General features: G+C 32.6%; 1 protein-coding gene across 1 annotated transcript in view; it reads right to left on the bottom strand.

Annotated features, from left to right (window-relative positions):
* The window catches only part of Cntn5 (contactin 5), a 755408-nt gene that overhangs the window by 89234 nt on the left and 641754 nt on the right, over positions 1–24420 (bottom strand). The gene's annotated exons all lie outside the window — the stretch shown is intronic.

The following is a 24420-nucleotide window of genomic DNA, read 5'->3' as shown; positions in this document are numbered from 1 at the left end:
GATGATCTTTTGTGGCTTTATTGAATGGTTCCTTTTGTAATACACTGTGGGCAACAGATTGAGATAGTACTTAAGTGACTGCTAGTTCTGAAGCCACATGTCTTTATTTAACAAAAATATATCTCTCCCGTAGTCTCCCATAGTCAGGGAGCAGGGTCAGCCTAAATCTTTGTTAATGCAGTTACAAAACACAAAGGAGACTCAAAACACCTGATTCTTGTTGGAAGCAAGATGATTAGAACATAGTTGAAGAATAACTGCTGTTAAGGAGATCAATAAATACCAGGGACAGTATCTTTTGGCTGTATTTTTTAATGGGATCAATGATGATCCTACACTTTAGAATGGCTGGTACAAACCTTTCATTACTCAATGCCATCTTTCATTTATTCTATCAGACAAGATAGACTTATTGTGATCAAGTGAAGATCTTTTATTTACCTACAACTCATGGTATTTTTTTTTTCTGGTAAAGACAGCAAAAATATCCAATACTCCTCTTAGTTTCCATGTTGCAATCCAAGAACAAATGAGGGAAGATGCATGCAGCTTGAAATGACATCTTTGAAGAACTCAAACCTTTCCTCCAAAAACCATTGAACACATGAAAGAATGTTTAATGAAAGTCATAAAGAAGCCACCAGATTAGAGTTCTTTTATTTTCGATGAAATGAAAGTGATTACCTTTAAAAACATAATGTGTTTGTTCTGAGAGATTATTTAAGAATTTATTTGTCTTTGTTTTCAAATAGATTAATGGATTTTGTGAAAATAAGTCTAATTTCCAGAAATCCTTTGGATTCTTTCTTAGCATTTATGGAAAAAAAACATTATGTAATTGTGAACATTTTACCACTCAAAGAATTTGTTTCTCTCAATGAATTTCCTTACTATATACTATGTTTTAGTTAATATTTTTTTCCTGGTACTTAAATGTTTTCCCTTCTTGTCAATATTATGATAGGAACTTTTAAGGGTATTAATGTTTTCTCTTAAAAAGTAATTGTTAAGACATGGTCTGTTTAGTCATTTACAAGGAAATGCTTCATGGTGAGACTGCATTGAAATGTCATAACAATTATTTCATGTAATGTGTTGTTTGTCCAGTGAGGGTCTATGCTGCTAATTTCCTTTGGATAAATTGTTACTCTCAAATTCTAACAAAATTCATTTCCTCATTCCCACTAGACTAAGTGTTCATTTCTTTAATATCTGAAAAGGAAATGTTAAATCCTTTGATTTGTAATGGAGAAACAAAAGCAAACTCTAGACATTATAAACAATAATTCAGTTTCAAATCAACATAATCCTATATTGTATGAACGAGCTCCTTCATATGTACCACTATGTGTAGTGTGTCTGCCTTTGCTGTCCTCCTAGATTTCTACAAAGCTGGTTTAATAGGTCACTAGGTTAATAAGGATCCAATGTGCACATTACAGGCCCAGAATGTATTTCCCTGTATCCAATGGGAAAGCCAAGGAGAACCACAGAAAATCAGGGAGGATTTGATTCTTTTATTTCCTAGAAATAACACTGTAGGAAAGACTACAGGTTTTGCATGTTCTTTAATACAGTTCCACAAACCTATTGGTATCAGTTAAACAACAGAAAAAAAAATACCGATTATAAGTCATTTTGCAGGCTCACATTTTTGAAAAATTATTTTGTAAAATCTCATTCCTACAATTGAATAATTGATGTTTCATTTTGCAGACTTTTCCTCCCAAATAATTTATTTCTTTTTGTCCTGGACAAAAGTCCTCAAACCTTTTCCTTTCTGTGGAATTACATTTAAAGTGAAACTTAATGGGATGGAGAAGAGATTTAGTTAAAATCACATAAAGGTCTAAAGAATTCAGGGGGTAAAGTATAGATTATCTCTAGTTGGCTGTCCTTTAATGGGTTCCTGCAATTAATAGTGTGCAATGCTCTCTAAACAGGCCAAATCTCCATCATAATCTATCAGGAACGCAAAGTCTATAGCCTCCTCCATATTTGTCAATGCCAAGGCTATTTGAAGAATTGAAATTATCTCATTTTGGACCCATTCCTTCCCTTTTGGATTATATCTGCATTATATTTTTAAAATCCTAAACTGGGAAGATTAAAAGTAAAATGAATGGATTGTGAACACTAAACCTAAATTACCCTTTCAGTAGATTTACTGTTCTTTCAAGAGAAGTAATGAGAAGAATTCATGTGGGAGCCCATTATCCTTAATCTCAGCCCACAGTATGCTGTTCCTGAGAGAGAACCTCTGCAATTTAGTGCACTTTTAATGAAATGGTTACTTACAGCAGATGCTTGCTTTCCTAAATGTAAGCCTCATTTCCACTTTTTATCTCTTAGGAGTTATTCTCTCTTCTTTATTTTTTCTTTGTTTTCTCTGACACTTGCTTTATTTTCAGTCTTATTTCCCTTGCTTTCTTTGGCTTTATAAACAAATCATGTTACCTGTCACTTCAAATGAACTTCTTCACAACCAGTGCTTCGCACAGCGCCGATGCCTAACACAGCTCATAGCACACAGTGGGAGCACAACACACACAGTGTGTTGTCAAATGAGTTAAAAAGTGAAGGCTTTTTACAAAAGAGGTGTTATGTTCATGCTCTGAGAGTAGTAGCATGGTTATATCATTTACATCTCCTGGTCACATGGTCTCATTAGAGCAATTATAGGTTATTGTGATTTTTATTTAAAACTTTGAAATAAAACAGGAAAGCTTAGTTTTTCCATCCAAGCCCAGTTTTTTTATTAGCTCATACTTTGACTAACTGTCCTGCATATCTGTACATGCAACTTATATGCCTAAGTAACGGAAGCTCAATAAACTTTGCTGTTCTGTGTCTGCTCACTCTTGCCTTTAGGATAAAGTCCAATATCTGTTTATTTCAACCTAAAAGGTTCTTTAGTACACCATTCTACCTCCTGCAACTGAATTCTGTGGTCCTGTAATACCAGTATTATGGTTTTCTGTACTCAGGAATTCTTTTCTGTACATGCTTGATTGCACAGCTTTTTGTTCTACTGCAGATGTTCCTTCTCTTGTCTTGGCCTGAGAGATACTTGAGGCTCAACTCATGCCCTCATCTTGATAGTCTTTCTGGACTGTCCCCAGACTTCCTTAGTGTGTCACCATTAGGCTTTTATGTCACTTTGCTCATGTCTCTGATCTGGCACTTCCATTCTGGGAAGACTCTCCCCCCAGGTCCATCATGGGCATTCCCAGAGCAAATGAGGCACCAGGGCAGCTAGTGATAATTTAGCAAGCTAATGAATGGCCTGCTTCCTTCCTTACCTGTGGCTGTCAACAACCCCCCACTTTTTTTTTTTCAAAGAAATTAGGAAGTAAAATAGGAAAGTCTATAGAGGAAGACAGTGGGAGAAAGCACTTAAAGAGTAAATACAAGTTCGGGAATGATACAGAATTGTGTGAATTCTCGCTCTACCACTAAAGTTCAATACCATTAGATATTGAGCTTGGGGAAATTATTACTCAGAGCTTCAATGTGATAATGTGAGTAAAGCCATAGCAGTGTCTGGTACATAGAAGGTATTTTATAAATGGTTTTGTTTGAAGGGTACTATAACTGTATTCTTAGCCAAGAGGAAGATTTATTTTTAATGTGTATTCCCTCAACAAACTGGATATCAATGTTTTTCATAGCTATAGTCAGTTTTAAGTACTTATCTTTATTTTAGATGTAATTTCCCCCATCCCTTTCTCTTTTATGGTATAATAGAAAGCCATTGGACCTAGAATTAGATGACTGGAATTCTAGCCTTGGATCAGCACCTTCTGAATAGCCCTGGGACTCTGGAGAATCAGTTTATTGGGATAATAACACCTGCACTATCACTCTCAAGGAATATTGAGGAAAACCAAATGAAGGAATATACTTGCATGAACTATTGGGACATGCTTCAAAAGCATAAAGTACTCTTAAAGCATTTGGTGTTCAGCAGAGTAGAGCTGAAAGCTGTGCACACGGAAAGCATTCAAAGAGTGGTTGCAGAAGGAATCATTTAGACAATAAAATAACTTTTATTCTTGTAAATAGTTAACTCATGTTGAATGCCCCTGCCAGAAGGTTGTGAGGGATGGCAGTTTCTATACCCTCATTTAGGGTTTATTTCACTTTTTCAAGGGTTTATGTAGGACATTTCCAGCATGTCCGTTTTCCTGATAAGCATGAATATCAACCAATCTGTGTAAAGCAAAGTAACATGACACATAAATTCTATCAGATGTAATTTCAAAAACCTTATCTAACATGAAAAGTTGGAAATAAGCTATGAGGTATGGATTATGATTATTATTGACATAAAATCTTAGTTAAAATACTTTCCTAGCAACAGTATTTCTGATTCCCATAAGATAATATGTTTAATAGTAACCAATTATGACAGGGAAATAATATACCTATTTCTTCTTAGCAGTGTTTTTCCGAAACCCCCACAGTATAGGGTTTATTTAGATTAATGATGATGAGTTTTAATATTGTTTTTTTAAAGAGTTGATATTAATTTTCTTCCTTAAATAAATGGACATATTTGTCTAATAAGTGCTCTACCACTGAGCCACAACCCCAGCCCAAGTGCTTCTAAGTTAAAAGATGCTTGGAATAGATAAAGTCATACAATTTATCAACCTAATTTTCTCTCAGACTTATTCTTAGCTCCATTCTGTCTGTTGGCAAAAGTTTATCTCACAAGACTACTAAGAATATTTGTCTCTTTCTCCTTTTGTTGTTTTATTCAGTATATTACTAATTCAATAGTCATTTATTCCTAATGTGCTAAGCTTGGGGTATACATAAATATAAATATTAATAAATAGAAATATTAATTGCTTATAGTGAAGAAAGATGTCTCTTCTCTGATCCTATGGATGTTGATTCTCTTTTTAGTGGCAAGATATAGTAACACTTCTTTATCTAAGATGAATGTAAGTGACCAATGCAAAAGGGCTCCACATGCAAACAGTGACATTTCTTCATTAATCTAGTGCTTCTAAGTTTATTTTTAAAATTTTTTAAGTTGTTGATGGACCTTTACTTTATTCATTCATTTATATGTGGTGCAGAGAATTGAATCCAGTGCCTCACACATGTAAGGCAAGTGATCTACCACTGAGCCACAACCCCATCCCAAGTGCTTATAAGTTAAAAGATGCTTGGAATAGATAAAGTCATACAATTTATCAACCTAATGTTTCTCAGACTTATTCTTAGCTCCATTCTGTCTGTTGGCAAAAGTTTATTTCACAAGACTACTAAGAATACTTGGCTCTTTTTCCTTTTGTTGTTTTATTCAGTATATTACTAATTACTTCGATAGCTATTCATTCCTAATGTGCTAAGCTTGTGCTATGCAGACATGACTTGGCACTCAAAGAATATCAATTCTATTCCAGCTTTGATAGAAGAAATGTAGACAAGAAAGGAGGAAGAGCTTTTCTCATATCTTCATATGGGCTTAGAAGAGATGTGTACACAGGTTGGGTCCAGATGAAGATATTTTCTCTTTCTGTGTGCCACATATAGTTTTCACAATCATTCCATAAGCATTGACTTCTAAATTTTTTAAAAGATCTTTAAACTGGAAGTTTATAATACTCTTTTTTATCCTTCTTATTTTCTCACATGTACCCATCTGATACACCATTGTTATGTTAGTCTTTTAAAACTGATATTGTTTACCTTCTTAAAAATCTTCATTGGCTCACTATTTCTTAATGTTGAATTGAACCAAGCATGTCTCTTATCATAGAGGAAAGTGTATTCTCTGCTCCCTTTTTCAAGTGGTTCCCCATTGACCTGCCAGTGTCTCCAATTATTTCATTTGCTAAAATTTTGTTCAAGTCAAAATTTTTTAACAGGACTCAATGAACACTAGGAATAGTTATATAAGTTGTGGACCTCAGTGCCAAGTGAAAATATAAGGACCTTTGTTAAAAAAAAAATTAAGAATTGGAAAATTCAAAATGGCAATAGCTATACAATACACTAGGCATATGATTCATCTTGCTATGGGACCCAGTGTGACTATGAAGGATGCAGGTCCACAGGTTGATTGGATGTGTTGACTATGCCAGTTTACCTTGAAATATCTGGGGGTCTTCAAGAACATTGATGCCAATTCTAGGACATGGTGCTCTTTGAGATAAATACTGAGGAGTCAGCATGGCTCTTTCTGTAAATTATAAAACACCCATCCTTTCCTATTTTCATGTCTTTACCTTCTCCTTCATGTTTAATTGACTTGAAGGTTTTTCTCAATCCATGCTGATATGGAAAAATAAAATAGATTTAATCTCCTTAAGTCTTTTGTTATAAAACACAGTGACATGGTTTATATTGTGTTCTGAATGTTTCATGTGAGACTAGCCTGACATTAGTATATTTATGTGGTATTCTCTCCAAATATTTTTTTCCTTATTCTTTCAATGAAAACAGCTCACTGATACACCTCTGTTAGCTTCAATTTGTTCACTTTTACATCCAGTTTGTTGGAAGAACATTTCACACTTGCAATAATGAAGATGGGTTGCTTTTTGAATTCTACAGTTGCAGATCTATATGGAGCTATAGAGGGACTCTCCTCCTCACTTAGAAATTGGGAGTTTTGTAAGTACAATGGCAGAATAATTTTCTTTAAGTGAATTCTAGGCAAGAGAGGTATTTAAATTCACATCATTACAGTTATGAAAAGTTACTCTCTAGGGTGTATGATGAATCAACTTTCTCATGAAATCTCTTTAGTAATAATACAATTTAAATAACACCTGATCCATAGGATGGTTCAATGAGGCAACACTGACAGATAGGAAGATATTAACAATCATGACAGGCAATAAACATTTTGGTTTCAAGTGAATTATACCATTGTCTAATAATGGAATAATCTTATTACCTTTCACTAAGTCTATGCTTCATAAATTACCTCTCTTTGAAGTTACTTAAAATGGTAGAACTAGTCGGGAAGAAACTTTAATTCATTCATGCATTAGCATATGATCTATAAACAGGTAGTAACGGCATGACCACCAGGAAAGTTCTAGAATAACAACCATTTTACAGTAGTTCTTCATTTTATTTTATGGATGGTTATTGCATATGTACAGTTGAAGAATTGATCAGCATTCTTCATTCTTCAAATATTTCCTGAATTGTCCTTTTTTTTTTTTTTTTTGGTCTGGACAGGAAATGATAAACACTTAACACATTAAACTCTTCTCTCCTCCTTTACTTGTAGCAAACAGGTGATCTGTAACCTAAACTATAAATTCTTCTCAACCCAGTGCTTCAGGTTACCAGAGTCTGTACAAAAGACAGAATGTTTGTCATGCACAATCTACATGTACCTATTCGGCCTTTGAGAAGCTCACAATGCAATGTGGCAACTGATTAAAAGGCAATGTGTTGTATTATAATAGATAACAATACAAAAAGCTCCGCAGGAAAAAAACAATTTTACTTTGTGGAAAAAGAAACACTCTGATCTAACTAATTCTTATAGCAATGAAGGACTTGTCTGAGTGCAAGTGACATGGGGAGTCAGGAGCAGAGTTAGGACACTGGAGTCTTGAGGTAGGTGTAATTTTTATTCTATCACACTGCCTATGGACCCAGTTGTTCTGCTTAAAACCTGTAGATAATTTGATTTATTAGCACTATTTAAAGGAAAAGTTAGTAAGCATATTAAAATAAAATGGCTTTATTGAATAATAGTGATTATAAAACTGTTATTAGGAATTATATCTCTAAATAAACCATAGAGTTCTTCCAGGAGCCCATGCTTTTATAACTGGTTTAACCAGAAACATCTAGATCTACAATGCTGCATCTTCTGTCAAAATGTCAGAATTGCCTTCATGGTAACATATAAATCCACGCAGCTCATTTACTCATACTATCATTTACCTTTTCTGGGACTTTTATCTAGCCTTGAGAAAATACACAATATGTACCCCACAAATGACATGTAGCCATTTAGCCATGAATATTACTAACAGTTTTAGTTGAAGAATTATCCAAATTTGAATTCCTACAGTACATAATTTAGATGAATCAATATTTTACTGTTAGCGTTTTCATTCTCTCTTGAGTGGTCTTATTTCTGGTTTTTCTTTTAAGAATAACAGTATTGTTACATCATAACGCACTGGCTTCCTGGATAAGGTGAATTTTATTCTGCTATTGTTTTTACATTGCAGAATAATCATTGTCTGCATCCCAGTCTTGTTACTTCTTGGCTACATGGAAAAGTACCTTAGACCCTTGCCTGCAGGGCTTCTAATGTTTCCTAGAAATCAGCAGAGTCCCACCAGGGAAAATATCATAGCTCTATCTCACTCATCAGCAATTAGAATCAGTATTGATTGACCTGGTGGTATTTTCAAATATCTAAAGTCTTGGTAATGTAACAGAATACTCTATTTTTTTTGTGTGTGTGTGTGGGGGGGGGGGGGTATGTGTATCTGTGTGCTAGAGATTAAGCCCAGAGGGCCTCCAGCAGGCATACACCCACAACCCATTTTGTTTTTTGTATGGAACTTTAAGAATTAGTTTGAAATGAAGATGGTTTTTATGCCTTTTATGTTTGGATGTCATAGATACAAGCAATTTTGATCTTGTGGGTAACAAAACAAAGGTGATATTTAGTTTACTGCTATACCTGCTGCCTAGCATAATGTCTGGCTCATAGACGTCTCTTCATATATATATAAAATAATATGGAGCAGCATATTGACAGACATTTCGAAAGAAAAAAAATTAAACTGACAGAGAAACTTTATACCTAATCTTTCTACAAAAATATTCCTCATGAAATACTTAATATCAGCATTTCTAAAGAGTATTTTCCAATTGAGTATCTGGCTTTTTAAATTTCTTCAGAATTAAAATTTATGATGTTGTCATGCTTTTTTTACAATATTGAGAACTAATAACACAATCTTCAACAAGTAGCTTCACTTTAGCTATGTGCTTTATGATCAAATACTGAGAATTCTTTTTCCAAGCCTACTCAGAAAGTTACTAATGTTTAGAAACAAGTTTCTGAATTAAAAATATCTTCTTACAAAAGAAGGAAATTTGGGTTTTAAGATCTATTTTAACATGTCTTTCATAATCAGGAAGATTCTCATCAACTTCAGAAATACTTAGAATTGAGGGAATTGAAACACATCAATGTCAGAAAAGACTACTCAAACTACTGCTTACATTGTGCTTACAACAGCAATCTTACAATGAAGATTGAAACAGAGGAAGAATAGTTCAGTTCAAAGGCAAGGTAAAATTAGATAACTGTGTCAATCAAAAGTCAGGCATGAAAAGTTACAGGTCAAAGACACCAAGTCAAATTCAATTGATATTTTGAAATTACATCAAGACACTTAGCCATGAAATAACTCATTTTTGAAAACAATCTTTAGTATATAAAAACATAATTGTTCATATTAATGGTGTATTGTGAGGTTTCAATAAATGTACACATTGTGCCATATTCAAGTCAGGTTAAAGAGACCTATCTCCTCATTTATCACTGCCTTGTGTTGAAAACATTCACAATCATTTTGCCTAGCTTTCAGAAATATTCAGTGCATATTTGTTATATTACAATCAAACTAATGTACAATAGTACACCGGAACTTCTTGCTCCTATCACACTACAATTTAATGCCCAATGATCAGCCTTTCCTCATCCCCTACCTCATGTATTTTCTCCAGCTTCTTGTATCCACCATTCTACTCTCAGCTTCAATGAGATCAACTTTCCTCTATTCCAACTGAGTGAGATCTCGTGGTCCTTGTCTTCCTGTGACTTATTCACTTAACCCGATCTCCAGTTCCACTCATTTATTGCAAAGGGCAGGATTTCACTCTTTTTATGTCTGAATAGTATTCCACTATGTATATTTGCCAATTTTTCTTTATTCATTAATCCTTCAGTTGATGGACACAGGTGATTTCCAATTCTTGGTTATTGTGAATAATGTTTATCGAACATAAGAATGCAGACGTCTCTTTGACATACTGATTTCATATTCTTTGGATATGTAAACAGTAGTGGAATTGCTGTATTCTAAAGTAGTTCTATTTTTATTTTTTTATTTTTTGAGGAAGCTCCACAGTGTTTTTTATAATGGCTGTACTAACTTATATTCCCACTAACACTTGTAGAGCTTCCTTTTTTTTTTCTAGATCCTCATCAGCACTTGAGTACTTGTTATCTTTAGCTTTTTTTTTTTTTTTTATGTAGGATTGAACTCAGGGGCACTGAGCTGCATCCCCAATCCTTTTTATATGTATTTTGAGACAGGGTCTTGCTAAATTGCTGCTTCAGCCTCCCAAATCACTGGAATTAGAGGCAAGCACTAACACACCTGGCTCTTTAGTCTTCTGATAACAATCATTCTTACTGGAGTGAGGTGATAGCTCCTTGTGGTTTTCATTTGCCTTGATCTGATATTAATCATGTTAAGCATTGTTTTTTCATAGACCTGTTAGCCTTTAATGCCTGTTTAGTTCTATTTCCAATTCTTTAATCAGGTTTTCTCAGGTTATTTACAATTTTGCTATGAGTTTTCGGAATAAGTTTTATATTCTGGATGTAAATATCTTTCCAGATGTGTTGTTTACAAATATTTTGTCTAATTTTCTCTTCACTCTGTTGATTATGACCTTTGCTGTGCAGAGCTATTTAGTTTGATATAATCCCATTTGTCTTTTTGGTTTTTTTTTCCTGTTCTCTCTGCTTTTAGGGTCTTGTCCATAAAATCCTTGCTAATTTTAATGTCCTGAAGCATTTCTCCTATTTTTTTCTATTAGTTTCATATTTCAAGTTTTATTTTTAAGTCATTAATTCACCCTGAGTTTATTTTTGTAACTAGTGAGAAATAGGGGTCCACTTTTACTCTTCTGCATAGATACATACATTTTTTCTTCCACCATTTATTAAAAAGGCTGTCTTTTCTCCACAGCCTCCTCTTACCCGCTTTGTTCAAAACCACTTGATGGTAGATGCATGGTTGACTTCTTGGCTTTCTATTTTTTTTTTCCCAGTGGTCCATGGGTTCTAATTATTCCTGCTTTGTGCTGCTTTTTCTAGATGCCTTTGACTTGTGTGTGTGTGTGTGTGTGTTTCCATATAAATTTTAAGATTATTTTTTCTAGTTCTGTTAAGAGAGTCCTGGGTATTTTAATAAGGATTGCACTGAATCTATAGATCACTATCTATCTATATATAGATCTATTGTATGGACATTTTAACTATGTTGATTCTCCTAATCCAAGAACATTAGATGTCTTTCCATTGTGTTATCTTCAATTCTTTCATCAGTGTTTTTTTTTTTATGGAGTTCATTATAGAGATTCTTCACCTCTTTTGTTCAATTTATTCTTATGTGTTTTAATTTTTATAGCTACTGAAAATGGGGTTGTTTTATTTCTGTTTAATATAATTCAGTATTGGTGTATAGTATAACACTGCTGATTTTTGTATGTTGATTATGTACCTTGAAACTTTTCTAAATTTGTTTTTTCTAAAAGTTTTGGTGAAGATTTTTGAATTTTCTCTATATAAGATCCTGTCATCTGCAAATGGTGACAATGTGGCTTATTTTCCAATTTGAATGCCCTTTATTTCTTTATTTTGCTTAATTGCTATGACTAAGTCTTCCCATATTATGCTAGATGAAAGTGGTAAAGGTGGTCATCCATGTTTTATCCCAGATATTATAGGGGAAAGCTTTCAGCCTTTTCCCATTTACTATAGTGTTAGCTGTACGGTCTTTATTACATTGATGCATAGTCCTTCTATACATACTTTGTTCAGTGCGTCTTTGTGTTGTTGTTGGGGGACTGAACTCCAGGCCTTGGGTATCCTAAGCACATGCTGCCTGTTCAGAGGTTTTATTATAAAGTGATATATGAAATTTTATCAACTGCCTTTTTGGCATTATTGATGTGAGTATATGATTTGTCTTTGAATGTGTTTATGTTGTGTATCGCATTAATTGATTTGCATATTCTCTTCCATCCTTGCATCCCTGGGTAAACCCCACTTGATCATGGTGAGCAATCACTTTAGTACACTGTTGGAATTGATTGCCTCATATGTTGTTGAAGATTTTTGCATCTATGTTCATCAGGGATATTGGTATACAGGTTTTTCTTGGCAGGGGAGTATATTGGGGACTGAACTCAAGGGCACTCGGCCACTGAGCCACAATCCAAACATTATTTTTTGTATTTTATTTAGAGACAAGGTCTCATTTAGCACTTTACTTTTGCTGAGACTGGTTTTGAACTCATGATCCTCCTGCCTCAGCCTCCTGAGCCACTTGGATTACAGGAGTGTGCCACCACGTCTGGCTTGTCTGCAGTTTTTTTTTTTTTTTTTTTTTCTTTTGGGTGCATCCTTGTCTGATTTTAGTATCTGAGTAATGCTGTCTTCATAGATTTTTTTGTAATTCCTTCTTCTATGTTTTGAAATAAGTATATGGGAATTATTATTCCTTTTTTAAAAGTTTGGTAGAATTTGGTAGTGAAGCCATGTGCTCTTGGGTTTTTCTTGAAAGGAGACTTTTTATTTGTGACTCAATCTTGTTATTCTTATTGATCTAGTTAGATTTTGTATTTCTTCTGGATTCAATCTTGGTAAAGTATATGTGCCCAGAAATTTGTCCATTCCTTCTTAAATTATTAAATTTGTTGCCATATAATTATTCATAATAATCTCTAATGATCCTTTACATTTTTTGTGGTGTCAGCTGTAATGTTTCCCATTTTATTCTGATTTTACTTATTTGAATTTTGTCTCAAGTTTATCTAAAATTTTCAGTGTTTACTTTCTGAAGAACCAACTCTTTGCTTGTATTTAGTCCCTATTTGACTTATTTATGCTCTGTTATTTGTTATTCTAATGAATTTAGGTTTGTTCCGTTTTTGTAATTCCTTGAGATGTAGCTGTAGGTCGTTCATTTAAAATCTGCTATTTTGAGGTAGGAAAACTTCTCTCTTAGTACTGCTTTTCCTGTATCCCATAAGTTTTGGTATACTGTGTCTCCATTTTAATTTGTTCCAAGAAATTTTAAATTTACTTTCTTATTTCATTCAGAGTTCCTTAGTTGTTAAAAAGTAAATTCTTTCATTTCCATGTATATGTATAGTTTCCAAAGATTTCTTGTTAGTGATTTTTAATTTTATTGCATTTTAGTCATAAAATATACGCAATATGATTTCAAATTTTCAGAACATTTACTGACTAATTACCTTATGATTTGTTATATGATATATCTTCGAGAGAATATTTAATGTACTGAAAAACGTGTACCATCACTCTTAAGTAGAATGTTCTGTAGAACTCTGTTAGATCCATTTGGTCTAATGTAGAATTTAACTCTGTTTTTTCCTTTTTTTTTAAAAAAAATTCTTGTTTGGATGGTCTGTATATTGCTATAAGTGGTGTGTTAAAGTCCTCAACTATTACTGTATTGGAGTCTGTATCTCCATTGTGATTATTAATACTTTCGTTATATATTGGGAGCATGTATATTTAGAATAATTATTTCCTCTTGTTAAATGGACAGTATCATATCATTATATGATGGCCTTACTTGTCTATTTTGTGGCTCTTGATTTAAAGTCCTTTTTATCTGAGACAATTATGGCTACTCTTGCTTTCTTTTGGATTCCATTTTCATGAAATACTTTATTCCCTCTCTTCACTTTTTGTCTGTGCATGTCTTAGAGGTATAGTTAGTTTCTTATAAGCAATATACAGTTGAGTCTTGTTTTTCTTTAGATTCTTTTAACTACTCTATTTTTAATTGGAGATTTAAATACATTGTACATAAAGTAATTATTGATAGAAGGGAAAGATCTTAGTAGAGTCATTGTATAGCTTGTTATCTTATGTAGGTTATGAAATTAAAAGAGAATTTATCAATTATTTATGTATTAATGTATAATTATATATAATTAATCAGCTTACTCAGATTGATACTGAAGATTATCCATGAATCTGTATTCTAATTTTTCTCCTTTGGTAACCATGTAAGACCTTATGTATTACAATGAACTGTATTGATCATTGCTTTCAACTGAAGTAATTGACAATGCAACGCTCTTCAGAGTTGTACAACTTTCATTATATAACAACACCAATGTATGTATTTCACATGTATTTGGTCTAAGATTTCAGAATGATAGGGCTTACATGTTTCATTTTATTTGAAAATCTCACTGTTAATAAGGGTTGCTAATTTCTTACTCAGAGAAAAGGATATTTTCCATGCTCTAAGCATATTGTTATTATAAGAGAAATTTTTTCTTTAACTTTAGAGCAATCTTCACCATTTACCAAGATATTACATGCACAACAAACATTATTTTAGCCACAGGAAAAAAAATACAATTTGAGTTTTTTTTTCCACTTTAGGATTCCTTATGCACTGAGAATTTTCTATTTCTAATGGCATCATGAGATTTTAGAACATCTTCCATCAATTAAGGAATTTTGGAATATTTAAGCAAAATATGATTTGGGGATATCAAGTATCTCTCCTGAAAATTTATTGATGTTCACTAAAAACTTTTAAATTGATCTCATTTTAATGGATGCCATATCTACAGAGTTGGTTAGATTTAGTTTTTGAATACAAACAAAAATATTAGAGATTTAGAATCAGATGGGAACATTAGAAATCATATACTATAACCTCTTTATTTTGAAGATGAAGATCCAGACCAATGACATGATTTATCCAAGGACATACAGTTAATTAGGAACAAAGTTGATTCTACACTAAGAACTCTTGCTACCCTGTCTAGTAATCTTGTACTATATAATCATGTCACCTTTTAATGTATTATGATATTACTTAATTACTATGAAAATGTTTGACATCATAAATTAAAAATAGCCTTATACTTTGACCTTATAATTTACTCCTAGGACTCTGTCCTGTAGAAATAAAATTGTTGATACATGAGAATACAAGTGTTGAAAGATGTTTTCTGTAGCTGGGTGTGGTGGTGCACACCTATAATCCAAGTGTCTCAGGAGGCTGAGACAGAAGGATGATGAGTTCAAAGCCAGTCTCAGCAATGGTGAGGCACTAAGCAACTCAGTGAGACCCTGTCTCTAAATAAAATGCAAAATAGCTGGGGAGGTGGCTCAGTGGTTGAATGCCCTTGAGTTCAATTCCCAGTACAAAAAAACAACAACAACAAAAAGAGATTTTCTGTAGCATTGTTTATAAATCTTTGAAAAAAGAAAGTTAATTGGGGAATATTTAAATTGAGGTATAATCAAACAATGAAATATTTTGAATCTATTTAAAAGAATGAATTAGTTATATCATATGGACATGGAGTATTTTTCAATATTATTATTGAATGTGGGTAATGAGAAGCAGAAAGAGTATGTGAACTATGATTTTATTTTTTAAAACAATGATAGAGATCTCCCAATTCATTTGTAACTTTTTTAGGATTAAAATAAGACAGAGGAAAATACAGAACATATATTAGGACATTAAAAAGCTGATCTGGGTATGATAGACATTGCCAAGAGAGGACAAGAAGAGTGGAGAAAGAAAGCATTATTTTAAAATCATTATACATGCTATTATGCATGCTTGAAGAGATGCATGAAAATATGGTTGTAAATGTTAGTGGTTAAGATAGTGTAGTTCCAAGTGATTTTTATTTTATTATTTCAACTTTTAGTATCTTCAAAGGATCTGCAATGAACTTATGTTGTTTATATGATTATAAAAATAAATTCTACCTTAATTCTCATGAAAAAATTGAAACCTTTGATTTAGAGTTGAAAGCTAATTACCACAGAGACATACCACAGAGACACACCAAGCTAAGGGATTATCACCTGAAGATATCAACTAATCAGGTTGTGTGGCTAAAGAGATCCATGCCTGATCTTACTATTCTATGTTCAAGTAAAGACTGCTTTCTGTTTATAACTTTATGGTTCTTTATAACCTAACCTCTTTGTGATCCTGCCTCTAGGACTTATGATGTTCTGAAAGCATTCATTAAAAAAGAATGTGCATAATTATTATTTTTTTTGCTAAGTATCAGACTAGTCTAGCCCTTTGTTCATGATAGCAATCTATAGCATTTTGTTAAACTTCATTTGACATAGCTCTTTGTGTATTTTTAAAAATCACTTTGTACATTTTTTTTGATTGATCTTGTTGAAAGCTGTTACCAAGCAAAGCTGTTACTACTGTCTATTCTCCTTACCTGTTCAATCCATCAGAATTGTGTAATTGAAGGCAACTGAGTTCCCAAATCCTAAAGGAATGTTGCCTGACTTTTAATATTGACATCTGGCATGTGCATTGATGATATAAAATTTATTATGCAAAATGAGACCTCAATGGGTGGTCAAGAATGTTTAGACACACAGACAATAACATAATTATTCTCTACATCTTCAATTTGACTAGAACTGGATATCCCTTGGATGTATCAATCTGACTAAAGACTTGGTCTTTATTTAGAGTGACATTTGCAGTTCCATTAGGAAATGTTGCCTTTGGGATATTATTTCTGTTGAGAAATGTCCATTTAATTTTATTTTTTAGATTGTGTCATTTGAAGCTAACATTCAAATTTTCTTGGTAAAGGTGGAATTGTGTCTCATTTTGACAGTTACAAGATTAACATTTTAAGGAATTTTTAAAAATTGATTGATTTTCAGTGGCACAGAAGTCAGGTTACCTATATACTTGCCCACCTTTTTTTTATAGACATGTTGACTTCTGTTTTGTATTTTTACTTATTTATAACAATTTATTTTGAAGTCTTTGAAGAACTACCAATTCTGTTGCTCAAACTTTCTCATATCTTTTCACATCAAACATGGTAGAAAAGCTTAATAAAAGATGAAGATTTCATTAAAAAAATTTGGTTTAATCAAACACATTGTATAATGTCTTGATCTAACTAGAAATATTCAGTATTTTTTCTAATATTCTGTGCATATGGGATTTCTGTGCAGACCAACATAATCTATATTTGAATTATCTTTTGATAAACTTCATATATAGTTATATAGTTATCATGTAATCATGACATTGGCTTTGATGGGACTCATGGTATTCTTTGGTAACAACCTGCTGAGAAGCTACCTTATAGAAAACTAATTTCTGACCATTGTGTTCACAGAAGGAAATCTCTAAGTTCAAACAATTCAACCAAACTGCCTAATTTGAACTCTACTCATTATAAACTTTGTCTCCTCTGAATGTCTCAATCAATATACATTTGCAGTCTTTGCTTTCATCATATAATACATTTAGAAAACTTAAACTCTTTTGAATTTGTAAGTCTCATATTTGCTTGAGGAACATAACAATATCCTTCAATCTGCATGCCTCCTTTATTGCATCTTAACATCACAGCTAACAAGAATAGTAATGCATTAAAGTAGCTTAGGAAACAGAATTATAAAGTGGAGAAATAGAAATGAGATGATTTTTGACTATTTTAAATTTTGATGTTCCTCAGATCAGTCTTCTGTGATCAGAGATTTGTATGTAAAGTCTTGATTTTATTTTTTGTCTTCAAAGCTCAAACTTCAGCAAACTCAACATCATACAAAAAATGATATCCCCATTCAGAAATGAGAATCAACTGGAACATGCTGGCTAAAAGAGCCTCTGAATTCATTTCTGGGATCAAATATCGAGTATATTTCACTTTTGCTTGAAGTTTCTTTACAGCAGTTTATTAATAAATATACCTGTTTATGTTGCTACCAAAGTAGAGCAAAAGCACATGAATCACTAGAAACAATTTTTAGTAAAATATTTAACAGATTATGTTAGGACCAATAAGGTAGTAAATATAATTACTTTCAAGGTGAACTATATTTTTTGTATAAAACCAAATAATTCATTAATTTTTTCATTACAATTTGCTTTCCTGTTAATTTTCTCTTAATTGCTGCCAATTTTCTATTCAATTGATTCAAATTTGCTAGCATTTTAAAAGATGATAGAAAGCACATGAAATGGGAAAATTGCTTCATAAACAGATTTAGTGGTTTAGCTGTCTTCATTTAACACAATAGGGTCAGTTCAGATAGTGGTTAATTTTATTAGAGCTGTTCACCATCTTTGTTGATAGTGACAATGTATGTTTAGTTTTAGGTTTGTGCAAAGGCTTATTTTTCTAAAGATTTAGCTCTCACCTTCCCCACACAGCATCACGCATATATTTTCTATTTTAATTTAGTATAAACAATGACATTATAATTTGAAGTTAAGGATTATTTGGCACTAATAACTGTTTATATCAATTGCTGCAGTGGTAACCCTGGAGTATTCCATGCCTTCCTGAATCTATGCCCTGGAGTAACCTCCCACCCTGACTCTGTGCCTCACCTAGTGACTTGCTTTGACCAATGAGATATTAGCAAACATGGAGCATGCAGATGTTTGCAATGTATGTGTGTGCACTGGAAATTACTATTTGGAACCCTGTGACAACTGAATGACAAAGCTGCTAGCTTGCTGAAGAGTGAAAGACCACTTAGAGCAGAGAAAATCCATCTAGTTGCCCCTCCCTCAGACAGTTACCAAGCCACCTGATAGCTGACTGCAGATGCATCATTGAGCCCGTTGAAACCATCAGCGAAACCATTCAATTGAGGCCAACTCACAAATTTGAGGGAGTTGCTAACTGCAAAACAAATTTGGAATCATGACTGAATAAGACTTCTGTGGATTCTGGAATGAGGGTGCCAAGTTGGAAAACTATAAAAATCATGGTTGGAGGACAGATAGTGAAAAAATAGCCACAATTCTTGGCAGTTCTTTCCAATAAGTTTTCCCACTCTTTTTCATGCAGACTATTACTTGTTTTCACCAATAGAGTGTGGCAGAAATGACATTGAGCAAGTTCTGATCCTAGGTCTAAAGGGTCTTGACACTTCTGCTGTTGGGTCTTAGAACCATGAGACTTTTATATGCAAGAATCTGGACTAACCTGGTAGATGATGGGAAACATGTAGCCCACTTACCATGTAGCTACAGCCAAGAGCCAACTGATCTCCAAAATTAGTGTCTTGAAACTGACTGGCAGCTGACTACAGATGTGTGAATAAGTCTTGCTATGGCCAGCAGCTGAACTCCAGGTGATCTCAGTACAAACTGTCAACTAAATAAATAGTTGTTTGAAGACATAAGTTTTTGCAAGGTTTGTTTTGCAAAATTGAAAGACTGTTTAATTCTTGCATCTATATATTTGGGATAACTACCCATTAGTTTCCTTTCATATGGTTATAAGATATGTGCAAAAGGTATTGATTTATATTAACAGTGTTTTCTTCTTTCTAAAGATATAAATCTTAACACCTAAAATCTAAAAACGAAATAAATGAAAGGATTATTCCAGTCAGTTTTGATATGAGACTAAATGTCATGGAAAAAAGTAATGTGGACAAGAAGAAAAAAAAAATATACCCCTAATTTCTTATGCCAGATAATTCTTAAAGAAGCATTCTAATTGAAAAGATAGCATCTTTAACTCTGGTTATTTTGTACACCGGAGTCTCTATAGTGGCTTGTTCAAAATGATTGCTGATGTGATGGGCATAATGATAAAAGCATGTCATAGAGTTGCTTTACTTCAAGGAAAGCCAAAACTTGTCCAGTAAGTTTTGAACAAGTTTCTTGCTGTTTAAATGTTGGTGATTAGAAATTAGAGTTTAGGTTTCAGAAAAAATTTTGCAAAATACTATTGCAAAACTATCAGAAATATTTTAGCCATTTTTTTTTCAACACACCATATTTATCTGTGGTGCTATCAAAAGTTAGAAAGGATGAAATAGTGTTTTGTAGTTTCAGTTAGACTTCCTAATGTGTAGTCCTTGAACATTTGAGTATAGTGTTGTACCTTCATAGGTAATGCACTCTAAATTATTTAGCTAATTTTGTTTCAAAATTGCAAATTCTTTTGGTTTTATAGAACATTTAAGGTGCATAATGAAAAACAGCTGATTTTAATGTAATTTAAATTTTATCAAATTACCCTATGCTATCCTAGTTAACTTATTGATAAAGTTTATTAAGTCAAGTTGAATTCAACTGAACACTGATTTTAAGAGCAAGCTTTTCTATTAATGACATAGCTGGTTAATAATTCAAATTTATTATTCTGGAATTTATTTCTCTCATCAGTATAATGTCTCAACACTACAAAGCTTATCATAATATTAAATAGTTGCTTAGAAGTCTGTTGAACTATACAATGAACTCTAGAAATTAGAGACCATGTCTAATTCAATCATTTATTCCCTGCCCTGGACAGAACTGTACACATTACAGTAATTATTAAGTATTTGTAAAGTGAATGAATGCATTAAATTTTTTCTGATATATGTATTTTTATGATCTAATTTTGCAGACAAAAATGAGGATGTGCTTATATTTGAGAATATAAAATTCTATTGGCTGCAATTACTTTTACAAATGTTTGTTTAAAATATATTTTATTTAGCAAATATATATTCCAGGTGTGATCCTGGGTGCTGGTGATGGTAAGTAAGATAAATATTGCTTTCCTGAAAAAAAAAAACATAGTTTATTAAAGGAGTAAACGTGGAAGATAGCAGAAAATATGATCTTAGTCTTGGTTTTTCTGAAATACATTTTAGTGTTAGAAAACAAGTAGCCTGAAAAAGTCACACAGTCCTCAGGGAATAATTTCAATGGCCCTGAATATTGAATCTTAATATTTTAACAGTTAATTTTTATTTTGCAGACTCCACAGAAAATTCCAAGCAACATGTTAACTTATGTAAAACACATTTATGCTAAATATTATACAATTTATCCTTTGGTTTAATTTGAGAGTTTCTGGCATGTTTACTTTTGCTCGATGTTTGTAACTTCCTATAATTAAAATTAAGAAAAATTGTGTTCATTTATTTAACTTTGATGGATAATGGGAAATGCCATATTTAAAATTGGATTACTATGGTAATATACTGAATGAAGGCAGCTCTCACTGTAAAATTGTACATTAATTTTGGAAACATCAATATATCTTCTATGTGATGCTCAGCTACCTGTAATACCTTTTCTTTTCTGCTTCTTGTCCCTGCATTGTCTGCAAAATTCCTGCTTCCTCATTAAGACTCAGCCATTATTTGGTTTTAGAAGTTTGCTCTGATAAAATTTAAATTACATTAAAATCATATATCAAATATATATACATACACACATATGTAATAGATATATACATATATATATATATGTGTGTGTGTATATATATATATATATATATATATATATATATATATATATATATATATATATTTATTCCATAGGTTGGATGATGTGTAACTGAGCTACCTGAATATACTTCTTCCACTGCTTGTGCTACATATATCTTTAGATTTCTGTTCCTCTGTAATATTCTAGACTTCTTAAAGGCAGCACTCCACCTTACCTGTATCCACATACCTCCCAGGGAATGTTTGTTTTTAATTATTACAGAATCGTATGTTCCTTACCAATGGATAGGTGCTCAATTAGTCTTGGTGGAACTGAGATAAATTCAGAATTCCTATATTTTACACTAATAAAATATTCCTTAGACCCCCTGGTTATTCATTACTTTCTGAATTCTCTATCGGACTTCTTCATTTATAACCATTATTAGATAAAGGAAGTGAATAGTAGTATAATAGTTATTTCTAAAATTTCTTCTTCCTCCTCTTCTGAAGAGAGAACATCGTTGAAATGTTATTTATTGAGTTATTACTTCTAGACCCATACATTATGATATGTTAAAAAATAGTCCACAAAACAAATTAGGGGATTCCTATATTGTAATATGTTTAAAATATTCCATGAAAACAAAGTAGGGGATTTTGAAAAACTGAAAGCAAAATATAACACTTAGGTAATACAAAATAGATGCAGAGAGAGAAAATCTGAAATAAAAGAATTTCAAAAGTGTCTTATGAATAATGGCCCCTCATATACACAACTCTATTATTTGAGAAACAATGTATCTATCTATAATGCAATACTTACATATCAATAATATTCTAAAAAGTAAAAGGATACTGTGCTTGCTTATAAATATCCCCAAACTTTTACACTATTAAATAATAGGAATAGTCCTTTATTTATCATGGCTTTCAAAAATTAAAAAGAAAAATCTTTTACATATTTTTCCAACAAGGTAAAAATTAAGGGCCTTGTGTATTGTGCATTTAATCACTCTGCAGGTTAAATTACATAATCTTGATACACACAAGACACATTCACATATGATACACATATGACATTCTTTTAGGATTATGTGAAGCCTTTAAAACATCAGCATTCTATAAAATGATTACTTAGAATCCATTATATTTTTATTAAGAACTGTGATTATTATATACAGAGAAAACATACTTTTATCACAATATTAAAAATACTTAAATATTAATGTGGAGCCAAGTGGATAAAATATTAATCCACTGACATCGTTTATAACAAGTTAGAAAATTTCCTCTGTTAACTAAAGTACTTTTGAAAAATATTTAGCTATTATACTCGACATTCGTTTCTTGGTGACCTACTCTTAGGAATGTGTGAACTAAAATCTATTCATATCTACCTATGCTGAGTAACTATGCATCATTTTTAGTTTTTAATATGCATTGGGTACTGTGTTGAGAAACATCTCTTCTGAAATGGTAAATTCTAGAAGGGGAAATAAAGAAGTGAACATTTATGGCAGTGTTTGATATTTTCTCTGGTGGAGGGCTGGGTAAGGAGTAATGGGAAGGATTCAAACTGACTTGAGGGAAATGAAGGAGTTTGCCAAGTTGACAAGAGCAAGTCAGGGAAGAGTACTCTTGGCAGTGGATCGCCCTCTGAAACATGATGTTTTTCAAAAACTATTACGCTTTGTTGAAAAATCAAGTGTAAAGCAGAAATGCTAGAAGTTGAAGTTTGATGGGTAGGGTGGAGTTAGATCCAGGATGGGGAATATGTGTGTGTTTGTATATACTTATGTACCAATGTGAGATGGGGAAATGTACTATGATAAAACTGTACTGTGAAAACATGGTGATTGTGATTCCAGATTAATGGGTACTATATAGAAAAAAATGCCAAGAATAGGACTTTGGTCCTAATACTGGAGAGGAGGTATCAAAATTTAAGACATAATTAAAGATGAGGAAAATTTAAGAATCTGAGACCTTTCTAGTGATGTGACTTTGAGAACTCGATTCTGTTGACCCAAAACTAACATGAAACCAAAAATGTTGTTAAGGACAGACATGATTTTTAATGCCTCAGATGTGGAAGACTAGATGAAATCTTTGTACCTTACAATATTTGTCTCAATTTTAACTGTAAAAGTAATATAACATATTGCATTTCACATCCCATTTGAGAGAATCTTTAGAAGACTAAAAAGGGAAATTGACAAAAATGGGTTCACATGCTATATAATGAAACAAAGCAGATAGAAAAGTGAGCTTTAGTTAATGGGAAAACACACCCACAGAACATCTGAAGAGGCAAGTATAGTAGGATATTTTAAGATATTTTTCAATGCATTCTCAGTAACCTTTAAATAATTTCATGATTTTATCTTACTGAACATGTGATTTTAATGTTTTAATATTGATGAAGTGACATAAAAATGGGCTCATTTATTAGCTAAAAGGTGAGACTGAAGATCAGAATTATAATCTGTTTTATGGCCATAGTTCTCAGAAAGCTACAGTGAAGAATAATAGCTAGTTTTAGCTATTCCTATTTGTGCCTTGAGACACTAAACCAGATTTGGAATATCATTCATGGTAATGGGGTTTTAAAGAATCCTATGTGGAAATGATGCCTGTATCATAAACAGGCCTCTGCAGCTCAGTCCCTGGGCAGTGAGGCCTTTACTGTTCCTCCTTCCTGAGGTCTGGTTTCTGATCTGAATATAACTTGCTTGACTCACAAAGTTGTGGGAATGAAATAAATGATGCATATTTGAGAAGAAGGGTTAAAAGTTCCTTTCAAGATGTAAAAGTCAATTTAGATGTCTCCCTTCAGGTCTTTTCGAATTAAATTTGGCCTGAGGTTGCCTCCATATTTTGAGTCCCTATGTACTGAACTACAACCTAACTTAGTATGTAAACTAGGTGGAAGCCTAACTTAGTTTATCCTTGATACAAAGAGTAGAATTTCAGCTAATCATTTGCAGCTAATTTATCACACCTTGCCCAAATAAGGCAGATGACTATCAATAGCCAATCAGATGATTATTCTAGTTTACTTCTATGTTTATAATAGTTTGCTTCTCATACTGCTTGGTAGAGCTCTCTGAACTTTTGGTTCTGAATACTATCTGGTTCATGAATCATTCTTTCCT

This window comes from Marmota flaviventris, chromosome 9 (genome assembly GCF_047511675.1).
Source record: "Marmota flaviventris isolate mMarFla1 chromosome 9, mMarFla1.hap1, whole genome shotgun sequence".
Taxonomy (NCBI): Eukaryota; Metazoa; Chordata; class Mammalia; order Rodentia; family Sciuridae; genus Marmota; species Marmota flaviventris.
The sequence above is the reverse complement of the archived record's forward strand: the minus strand, read 5'-3'. Positions and strand labels throughout refer to the sequence as shown.